The sequence below is a fragment of the Eriocheir sinensis genome, chromosome 3 (genome assembly GCF_024679095.1).
Source record: "Eriocheir sinensis breed Jianghai 21 chromosome 3, ASM2467909v1, whole genome shotgun sequence".
NCBI classification, from domain to species: Eukaryota; Metazoa; Arthropoda; class Malacostraca; order Decapoda; family Varunidae; genus Eriocheir; species Eriocheir sinensis.
This window is the reverse complement of record NC_066511.1, coordinates 721,289-733,510: the sequence shown is the minus strand read 5'-3', so window position 1 is coordinate 733,510 and position 12,222 is coordinate 721,289. Positions and strand designations below refer to the sequence as shown.

Here is a 12,222-nt window from a genome sequence, read left to right as displayed (position 1 = left end):
GGTAATATATGCCGCCAGGAAAGTTCAAATAGAAAGGGAAACAAAGTCACAGATTGAACAAGGAAAGGAGGGTTACTTAAGAGAGCTTATTAATTCGGAAATGCTTCGTCCATGGGGCCAATGGACACCAAGTCCTGCAATGGCAGAAAGCCACCATTGTGATTGGTCTCCTCCACTACACTTGGAAGCCCCACCAGCCACCACCTCCTCTAAACCTCACCTTCTCTTCCTCACCGAAACACAGGTCTCTGAGGCTACTGACAGCAATCTCTACTCTGTTCCCTTCTACTATCTCTATCCTAAATTTCAATCCAAAGCTGGATGTTGCGTCTACGTGCGCAACGACATCACTTGCCCTCGTGCCCACGACCTTGACTCTTCTGAATTTTCCACCATCTGGCTAAGACTTCATTATCATTCTATTACTAAATACATATGTGCTGTTTATCTCTCACCTAACTCTACTAACTATGTAAAATTATTTGAATACTTGAACTCTAAAGTGTAGCACATCTTGACCCACTCTCCCTTCGCTGAAATTTCCATCCTAGGAGATTTCAAAGTTCACCACCGGCTTTGGCTTTCATCATCTTTCACTGACCAGCCTGGTGAACAAGCCTACAACTCTGGTCTCCTCAATGACCTAGAGCAGTTGGTTCAGCACCCTACACGTATTCCCGACCGTCTTGGAGACCGGCCCAATATACTAGACCTCTTCCTTACCTCTAACCCTTCTGCTTACTCTGTCAAACTGTTCTCTCCGTTGGGCTCCTCCGATCACAACCTTATTTCTGTCCTATCGTTCCTGTACACCAGTGGTTCTTAACCCCTAGGTCGCGACCCAAAGTTGGGCCGACAAGCCATTCGAATGGGTCACCAAGGATATGTAGACTTATTATTTTCCCAATATTCCTATCTATATAAAATTAGATGTTCTGAATGAGGCAGAAGGAACTTGTCGCGCTCAACTGCCTCAAAAACTTAATTTCTCTACCTGTCATGCGGTGTGTGCAGAAAATTGATATATATTTACATTATGGAAGCGTTTCACACGTATCCTGATTACTAATGTTATGCCCCAGTGTTAGCAGGGCCCGTGGACCATACCAGTGGGCGGGAGAACCTTCCCGACTGTTCTGGCGGGCGTGGCGGCGCGGGACCGCGGCACATAAAAGCCCGGCGAGGGGGCGGGGCGGCATCAGTTCCCAACTCAGACGAATAAATGTGCAACAAGCAGCGCGAGAACACTGCTGACTACAGGACACTCCACAACTTACAGCAACATTGTCCCGTGAACCAGTGCCACTACTGTGCACCGCACAACCTTTATTCAAGCTACCGACGTCTTCTTGCACCAAACACAGACAGGTAAGTCAACCAGCCTAGTGTCGATGCAAACCACTTGCTGTGTATGGGAGGCAGTAACTCGGCACAGGAAGGGCACGTGTGTTGTTAGGGTCTCTTGGATGACTCGCGGACTAATCTCATGATAAGGCAAGGAGGTCATGCAGAATATCTTCGTGTAAATATAAATAAAAGAGACGAGTTTGTGTGTGTGTTTGTATATGTGTTTGTTTGTTTATTTGTTACGAGTTGCAGCCCAAACCGTGAGTCGCAGACCCATGAAACCATATATATTCTTAATGTACGCATCATGAGGATCAACATAGGCAACATTGTTTTTCGAAGAAAAAAAATCCCCCAGGGGGGTGATTTTTTTTTGTCACAGACCACCAACCACATATATGATTATTATAAGAAACCTCACAAACCATATATATTCTTAATCTGCACAATGACATTGTCAGTGATTTTCAGTAATCGGTATTACTATTTCAACTACAAATAAGATTTTTTTAATTTATTCTTTCAGGTTGCTGTTCATCATCAAGTGATAATGGCTAAAAGACAGTACAAGGATGAATACCTTAACCTAGGTTTCACACACATAACTCACCAGGGCGTACTTAAACCACAATGTGTTATTTGCAAATTGCAAACATCAGCAAGCTACAGGAGCAGCTTATTGAGATCCAGAATGACAAAACACTTCATTACGATTTCAAAAGGCAAAATGAATCATTGAGTTCATTTTGGATCAAAGTTTATAAAGAAAAGCCCAATCTTGGAGGTGAAGCCCTGTAAACGCTAATTCCCTTTGCTACAACTTTCCTGTGTGAGGCAGGATTTTCAGCCCTCACAGTCACAAAGACAAAATACAGAAACTGTTTGCAACCAGAGAATGACCTAAGATGCAGCCTATCATCAAAATCACCCAGATTTGAAGGGCTGACGAAAACAATCCAGTCAAGGATCCCATTGAATTTAATACTATATCTCATGTCAAGTAGGATTGTAGGAATAATTTATCTTTTCCACAACGGTAAATTATAGCCTAATTATACATTTCATTTTATATATTGAAACATTTTGATTTTGATTCTAGTAAATCCTCCTGCACTGATTTATTTCTCATGGATCTACTTGTATCAATAAAAATCTCTGCATATGATTTTTTTTCTGTCACATGTTTTTACAAGCACAAGTATTTTAGAATTAAAAAAAGGGTTTATGAAGGTAAGGGTCGTCATGGTCGATCTGGACAGGATTTTGGGTCGCAGCCAAAAAAGGTTAAGAACCACTGCTGTACACCTTCTGGACCCACCGAAGAGGCGATGCTTCTGGCATTTTGCTTCAGCTCGGTGGGACGACCTGAGGATGTACTTTTCCGATTTCCCGTGGAATGATTATTGGTTCCAGGATAGAGACCCCTCTGTGTGTACCCAGCGCATCACAGAAGTGATTGTCTCAGGAATGGAGGCATACATTCCACATACTTTCTCTACTCCCCATGCTAAAAAGCCTTGGTTTAATCACGCTTGTTCTCGTGCTGTCAAAGATAGAGGGCAGCTCACAAAAGGTACCAGAGCCTTCGAACTCCCGCTAACCACGACCTTTACATTTCCGCCCGGAATCGTGCCATATCTATTCTCCGACTTCCCAAAAACTCCTTTATCCATAGCAAATGTCAACACCTTGCTTTCTCTAATTCTTCCAGAGACTTCTGGCACTTAGCCAAAAATATCTCCTCCAATTTCACTTCTTCCTCTTTCCCGCCTCTTCTTAACCCAAACGGCAGCACTGCCGTCTCTTATATCTACCTTTCCTTCCTGCTGGAAGTACGCCTTCGTACAGCCTGTGCCTAAGAAGGGTGAACGTTCCAATCCCTCAAACTACCGACCTATAGCTTTACTTTCCTGTCTATCTAAAGCTTTTGAATTAATCCTTAACAGGAAGATTCAAAAGCACCTTTCCACTTCTAACCTTCTATCTGATCGCCAGTATGGGTTCCGCAAGGGGCGTTCTACTGGCGATCTTTTATCTCTCTTAATTGATTCTTGGTCATCCTATATTCTTCGCGTCTGTGTTCACGGTCGAGAATACCCAGTCCGTACCCGAGAGCCCTACCCCACCGATGGGAATCACTCCCCTAGAAATTGGCACAATCGAAGAACGGGATGTGAAAAAGTACCTAGACAAACTCGAGACAAACAAGTCCACCGGACCCGACGACTTGTCACCCAGGCTGCTCAAGGAACTCAAGCAGCAAATCCTCAAGCCACTCACCACCATCTACAATCTGTCACTACAACAAAACAAAGTCCCAAAAGACTGGAAACAAGCGAATGTAACTCCGATCTACTAAAAGGGAGACAAAAGTGTGGCCCTAAACTACAGACCAATCAGCCTGACCTCTGTGGCGGGAAAAATCCTCGAGAAGATCATCAGAGACAAACTCGTTAGGTTCCTTGAAGACAACAACATCATTTCCGATGCTCAGCACGGTTTCAGGAACAAGCGCTCATGCTTAACCAATTTATTGGACTTCTTCCAAGGTATCTATGAAAACTGGGATAATCATATCCCCAGCGATGTTATATATCTAGACTTTCAGAAAGCCTTTGACAAAGTGCCACACGAAAGACTCCTCAAGAAACTCAAGTCGGCGGGATTAGGCTGCAATCTGACAGCGTGGATCAAGGACTGGCTCACTGGAAGAAAACAACGAGTTGTACTCAACGGACAGGCCTCCGAGTGGCTCCCGGTCACAAGTGGAGTGCCACAGGGGTCAGTGCTGGGACCCATACTTTTCATCATATATATCAACGACCTAGAACTAGGATTGAAATCCAATCTTTCAAAATTTGCCGACGACACAAAGGTGGGTGGGAAGGCCCTCACAACGACAGACTGCGAAATTATCCAGAGAGACCTGGACCAGATCACACGGTGGTCAGAAAAATGGCAGATGTCCTTCAACACTGCCAAATGTAAAGTAATGCATATCGGATCCAGAAACAGCAACCACACATACCACATGGGTGGCGAACCCCTACATATAGTGCAGGAGGAAAGAGACCTCGAGGTCACCATCAGCAGTGACTTGAAACAAATAAAACACTGCAAGTCCGCCTGTAAGAAAGCCAATACAATGCTTGGGTTCATATCGAGGAACTTCGAGTACAAGACGCCGGGAGTTATGTTATCCTTGTACAATTCGCTGGTAAGGCCCCACCTGGAATACGCCGTGCAATTCTGGTCTCCTAATTACAGGAAAGACATTGAATTACTTGAGAGAGTACAGCGCCGCGCCACGAAGATGATACCATCACTGAGGACGAAGCCCTATGAAGAGCGACTCGAGCGACTCAACCTCTTCACGTTGGAAAAGAGACGCCTGCGGGGAGACATGATACAAGTCTTTAAGTACCTGAACAAGCTCAGCAACGTTGATCACTCCAAACTCTTCACGCTACAAACCAACCTGAGAACAAGAAACAACGGAAAAACAATTCAAGCAAGGCGATGCAATACCGACATCGGCAGGAGTTATTTCTCGAACAGAGTTGTTCGCCACTGGAACAGCCTTCCTGCTGAAGTGGTTAGCGCAGAGACCATCAACTCCTTCAAGAAACGCATTGATCGCCACTTTGCTGCATCGGGAGTGAACTGAACGCTCCCAAGAGTAGATACACAAGTGCTTTAATCCTTCCCTGCAAGCCACTCCTATGGCAAACGGATTGATTGAATCACTGAACGCAGGCAGCCTAGTAATGAGCCAACAGGCTTTCTGCTGCCTGCTAGTCCATGTTTCCATGTTTCCATGTTTCGGTGAAACTCTCTCAGTTGCGCTAGACATATCGAAAGCCTTCGATAGAGTCTGGCACAAGTCTTTGCTTTCTAAACTGCCCCCTTTCGGATTTTATCCTTCTCTCTGTTCTTCTATCTCCAGTTTCCTTTCCGGCCGTTCTATCTCTGCTGTGGTAGACGATCACTGTTCTTCCCCTAAACCTATTAACAGTGATGTTCCACAGGGCTCTGTCCTATCACCCACTCTCTTCCTGTTATTCATCAATGCTCTTCTTTCCATAACAAACTGTCCTATCCACTCATACGCTGATGACTCCACTCTGAATTATTCAACTTCTTTCAACAGAAGACCCTCTCAACAGGAATTACATGAATCCAGGCTGGAGGCTGCAGAACGCTTAACCTCAGACCTTACTATCATTTCCGATTGGGGTAAAAGGAAGCATGTGTCCTTCAAAAACCCAATTTCTCCGGAGACCTATCAACTCAACACAATCTTCCAAACACCTATCGCCTATTCTTCAACAACACTCAGCTGTCACCATCTTCAACACTAAACATCCTCCGTCTATCCTTAACTCAAAATCTTAACTGGAAACTTCACATCTCCTCTCTCACTAAATCAGCTTCCTCGAGGTTGGGCGTTCTGTATCGTCTCCGCCAGTTCTCCCCCGCACAGTTGCTATCCATATACAGGGGCATTGTCCGCCCTCGTATGGAGTACGCATCTCACGTGTGGGGGGGCTCCACTCACACGGCTCTCTTGGACAGAGTGGAGTCCAACGGCCATAGTGTTAGTCTTCCTCATTCCCTTTCCGTCCCCATCCCCATACCCGGGACTGGGGTATGGACAAGTCGCCCCGTCACCTTACCATCCCCGGGACAGATATGAGGGACCAATCCGCACGTCATAATAATGTTGGCAGCACTTTCAAACCAATAATTACAGAAAACGAAGTAAATAATGCATTTTTTACACACCATTGTATGCATATACATTATATATCATAAAACAAAATAATAGCGTTGTTGATCTACAAGTAAATAACAGGTAACGCGGGTAAGTTAATTTATGAGACAGGTTGGTATCCATGATTCGTCACACACACCTGCGCAGCCACATAAGGGTTGCCAGGTCGTGTCATTTATGGCATTTTTGTCTTAAATCAAGGTGGTCGCCAAGAAATTCTATATTTTATGGTATATGTTAACTATTCCCATAATAATGTCATATTTAGTCTTCAATCTGCCGTCTTTTGCCATTCTTGGGGACAATTGTAAATAAATTTTCAGGAATAACTGTACGTTTACAATCAAATGGAAACACCAGAGTCTTTACAAACTAAAAAAAATATATATTAACTTCGGCAAAGTTTTGCGTCTTAAAGATATTCTGATACTTTTCAATATATGTCCTTCTATAATAACAAATAGAACACTATTTACTCATGAAATATACGAAATAAAAGCCGAAGATGTCCTGCTCTCTACCCCGCGGAGTCAACACTTTTCCCACCCCATCCGCACCCTCACGGGGTAGCGTAAAGCAACCCCAACTACATCTTGCAATGCTAATTACCTGACCGGTTCACCCTCACTGATTTCTATCATGGAGCGCCACTGGTAACATTGTTATAGTTACAAAATTTTAGTTACAAAGCTCATTTGTCTATGGCACCGTTGTTTAAACGGGAAGTTGAGTGCACAAGCTAGGCTGAGCGTTACCTCAGCGCTTAACTTCGTCCACTCAGCCCTTGTAACTGGTTAAATACTGTTTACCGTTGATGAGGTTTCAGACCCCGCACCGCTGCTAGCGCAGCGCTCCGCAAGGGTCGTCAAAAATTATGATGTTAGCCTCAATAATAATCGGCCGTCAAAAATTATGATGTTAGCCTCAATAATAATCCTCAATGCACTTATTCGCAACGTCGTAATGAGTGAGTGAGTCTTGATTGTTTTCTTCATAAATAGCCTACTGAATATCCAGTGTTTCATTTTCCATTTGTCTGATATTTTCTTTATAGTATCAATATCCAGTGATTATTTCCAACTCACTGAACATTTAGCACACAATTCATCTCCGAGTCTCAAACACTAATTAATAGCCATGATTAGTTATTTAACTTATTTTACGAATTCCCTCAATTTCAGTCTGAATGAAGAACTTCACAACACTGGTCATTCGCTGAATGGTTGATTTTAGGCTACTTGTACCTCACACAATTTATGCATTTCTTTTCAGCCATGGTGTAATCCTTTGATTTCTGATCACCAGCACACTTGCATCGTTTTGGGGCTTCTCCATTGTTCTTGGCAGTACAGTTGGTCTCAAGATGGCCGTATCTCTGACAATGGTAACATATAATTGCATTGTATCTATCTCTCACGGTACACACCCCTCATTCTAGTTTTATCTTGTCATGATGTTTGTGAATCAACTGTCTAACAATTGGATCACATTTCAAAATATAGTTCATTGTACCATAAGCAGCAGGCTTGCTAAAATTTTCTCAATTTTCCTTTCAACTCCTGGAATCGAGTGTAGGAACTCATTCCTGTTTAACAGTGTCTCAATTATCTTATCCCCAGTCTCGTAATTATGCACATTGCAGATCTTTGACCTTAAGTTTCCCACACTTTTTGTGCTAACTATCTCTACATTTTCCTATTTTTGAGCTGCTTCATTTCTTATATTCTCATCATCAAAGTTCATAACAATATTACCTCCATTCATAAATCTTGAATCGGTAATCTGAATACTTTGTAGTGCTTGGGGAACTTCATTTTTCATCTCATTAACCTTTTTATCTTGATCAGAGGCCTTGACAAGGAGATGCTTCTTCTTCCTGCGTTTGGCTACGTCAGCAAAACTGGCGCCACCCGACTCTGCTTGCTCAGTGCAAATCACACCAGCACTTCACTTACCTCTTTCACACTAGATACTCTACACTCAGCTTCATCTTTCATAACTAATATTTCTTTAGATAATTCTTGCTTCAATTCATCCAATTTTTCCACAATATTGGTTGTTAAAGATGCTTTGCGTAAGTATGGCGAACACACCCAGTTTATTTTGGGTATATAATACTGCTTGCCCCCCATCAGATGAGCACATTTCACATGACACCACTTAGGACACAAACAGCATGCAATCCACTTCTCGTCTGTAAAATCTTCACAGACGCAACACACGTCTCGCTGGTCCTGCTGCTCGCCATTGTCGACACAGCAGTTTCGAGGAGCGCACTCAACACACGTTCATAAACCAGCGCGAAATGAAAGTTGAACAGCTTGGTGATCTGCGCTCCCACTTCACTGGCATGGACAGAGTCCGTCTTGTGCATTTGTAGCTGCGCGTACAAATCATTACATCTTGGAAGGACTCAATGTATTCGATACCGTGTACAGTGGATAATCATATAATCCTAAAATAATACCTCATACTGGTCCATATTAAGGGGAGCGTCTGGGGGGGTATTTTTGATGAATATTTTTAATTCCTCGAAATTCACTTTATGGGCTCATCATACCAGGGATACAATGGGGTGTCACGTGGCGAGGTTAGTTTTTTAAAATTTAAATCCTCGCGCTGTCTGGCGGCCCTTTAAATATCTGGTAGTGTTGCCATACAGAGCGCTTTACGCGCCAAAATATGCATACATGAATCAGTGCTTTTATGTCCGTAATTTTTGCAATAGAGGATATTTTTTTACACAGGGTTAGAGTTACATTGACATTCATTACCAATACATTGTCATCGGAGAGCAGAATCGATGGGCGATCGATAAATTTAGTTTTCCTTCGTTTTCTCAAAACAGGGTCACACGCGCATTTATTTGATATTTCTAAGTTATTTATGGACCTAGCACAAACATAAAGATAGCGTTGGAAAGAGAAAAAAATTAGCTATAAATGCTAGTGATCAGAATCTGGATAAACATCATCAAAATGTTTATATAAATTTTCTAAGTTTAAACTTTGAAACAAAAAAAAAAAAAAAAAAAAAAAAAGGAAAAGTAATCTCTAGGAATACACTTATTTTGTATGCCCGTTCCAGTGGTGTTTTTATTTTTGAGCTATCTAAACTCTAAATATGCTTTTTTTCAATTTCAAAATTTTGAAATTTTTGAAAAAAAATTCATAATTTTTTTTTTCAACAAATCTTCACCAAAACTGTACATGATGTTCCTACTCAAGGTACACATCACCTATGAGAAAATGGTGATCCTCTGATAATATCTTAGAACATGGCAGACGCTCCCCTTAACGGAGATACGAGGGATCATTGGAACTTTCACGCGTATACATGGAAATAATTTATTTATTTTTTGCTAAAATCGGTCGAAACAAAAGTGTGAAAAAGTCCACATCATATTTCATATATGAATATTTATGAGAATGAGTAAAGAAGGATAATTTCTATTTAGAAATGTAACGACATTTGTTTAGTTTCATTGATTTTAATAATATACGTACATTAAAATCGCCAGGAACTGAACTCTTATTAGGCCCCTTTCACACGTATCGACTTTTCGCCGTCCGCCGTCCACGACACGACGTCGTGCCTTCAAATAACCACGGGAGTCTATTGCCGCTATCACACGTACCGACCACGGTCGGGAACAGCTAAACGCCGTTCACGACCGACGTTGTCATCCCGGCGTCCATTTAAAAACGGCACGGCGAAGCGCCGTGGATGGCGCGAAGTGTACACAGGACTCAATGGACTTGTTCAGACATGATGACCTTTCGCCGTCTAGACTAGACGGCGACACGTGTCGGTACGTGTGAAAGCGGCCACAGTGTTGTCTCCTGATCACATACCTGTGCACACTACTGCTCGCCATTGATAATGGAGGACGTGGGTATAGAACTGTTGATTTGCCTGGTTCAAGACAGGCCGGTCTTCTGGGACCAAAGCCTTGATGCTTACAAGTCCAAAACAGAAACCACCGCAGCCTGGAGAGAAGTCTGTAATCACCTGAACCCAGAATTTGAGTCTACGAGTGACGATGCAAAGAACAAATATGATGAGTACCTTTCAAATCAATATATTGTGCAAGGCTTGTCCTGTGTCGATCAAGACACTGTTTAATTGTGTTTTTGTGTTATGTGCTTGTGTGTTTATGATTCCTTTGTGTTTGCGTGTGTGGGTATTCGTGTGGGAGTGTGTATGTGTGCATGCGTGCGTGCGTGCGCGTGTATGTGAGTGTGTGACTGTGAGTGCGTGCTTGTCTGAGTGAGTGAGAGTGAGTGAGTGTGTGTGCGCGCGCGCGTGTATGTGTGTGTGTGTGTGTGTGTGTGTGTGTGATGTTTCAACTATCAGTATACTTGCCCTCACCACAGGAATAAGGAATATATTGAACGCAGAAACAATAGTCATTAACATATTTGTTTATACATGTTTTTATTCCCAAACTTTATGCTGGAACTCATAAAATAGATGTTCATGTGCGAGTATGTATTTTATCATAAGTATTTACGTACATTTAGAGTAAATACTTTATACATGTTTAATTTAATATTGTGTTATCATTTATCACAAGTAACAACAGTTAATTTATTTCAAGAGTATTATCAACCTGAGATTATCACATAGCCTAATGATAAACAAAAATAAATTTGATGTTTTCTGTGTTTCAAATAAATATTAAAATAACATTGATATATTTCTTTAATTAATGTAACAGCTAGTCTTTCTGTTGGTGATATAGCGTCTCTCATCTTGCTATCCTGCTTGCAAAGTAGAGGATTCAACCTATTAAGGAGCTCCTCAAATGATCCAATACTCATTCTAAAGTAATTGAAAAACATTTTTTCATCCCTTCTGAGCTCTTCCTACAGTCACAAAAGCTCCAGCCACTGGCCTGGCAACATTTACTCGATGAACCCACTTTCTGCCTTGTGAACGTGTTTTTTTTTCTTTTTAGATATAGGTAATACAGGTAGAGCAAGTGGTCCTGTGTATCCATGGCGGGACAATGGAGGCAACTGGTGTAATATCAGGAAGAGGAGAGGACGGCACATGGTCGTGTCGTTATGTGGACGGCCTCGGCCGTCCACACAACGGCGCTCTCTCTGGAATGCACGACGTCGTGTCGTAGACGGTAGACGGCGAAAAGCCGATACGTGTAAAGGCGGCCTAAGGCCGCTTTCACACGGATCAACTTTTCGCCGTCCGCCGTCCACGACACGACGTCGTGCTTTCAAATAATCACGGGTGTCTATAGGCCGCTTTCACACGTACCGACCACGGTCGTGAACGGCGTTCAGCCGTTTACGACCGCCGTTGTCATCACGGCGCCCATTTAAAAACGGCACGGCGAAGCGCCGTAGATGACGCGAAATGTACGCAGGACTCAATTGACTCGTTCAGACATAACGACCTTTCGCCGTCTAGACTAGACGGCGACACTACTTTAGATGTCTCCTGATCATAGACCTCTGTACACTATTGCTCGCCAGTGATAATGGAGGACGTGGATATAGAACGGCCGAAGCTGCCCACACAACGGCGCTCTCTCTGGAATGCACGACGTCGTGCCGTGGACGGCGGACGGCGAAAAACCGATACGTGTGAAAGCGGCCATAGAATCTTTTGGTTATTTGAGAGAACGACGTCGTTCCGTGGACGGCGCACGGTGAAAAAGTCGATACGTCTGAAAGGGGCTTAAGAGTAAAGGCGGTGTCACACAGGGTAAGTTCCTCCCAACATGTTGCTCGTTTTTGTTGGCGGTTGGGCAAAATGAACAACCACCAACAAGATTTGGTGGATCGGGAAGGATGGACAACGGTTGGTTGGTTGGTTGGTTGGGAGAACTCGGGGTCAAATGACATTCGTGCTATAAGCTGTAAATGTAAATTGTAAATCAATCATCGTACATAATTACTCAGATTGTCAACTGTAAAACTCCAAAAACTGACGTACATGTGCAAATATGTGTTTGTGATTTATTTGTCCAATGTGTAAAGTTATTTATAAATCTCAACTGACTGTGATGGTATGCTGGGCGGAGTCTGTGCCTGGCGCGAGGTAAACAAACTTGTTATGGCGCTTCCGCAGTCGTAGCA

General features: G+C 42.9%; 1 long non-coding RNA gene across 1 annotated transcript; it reads left to right on the top strand.

Annotated features, from left to right (window-relative positions):
• The first annotated feature begins 1,085 nt into the window (after positions 1-1,085).
• LOC127003328 (uncharacterized) lies at positions 1,086-2,512 on the top strand. The gene is made up of 2 exons (XR_007757036.1): positions 1,086-1,368; positions 1,874-2,512. It is a non-coding gene; the product is annotated as an uncharacterized LOC127003328 (long non-coding RNA).
• Positions 2,513-12,222: the final 9,710 nt, after the last annotated feature.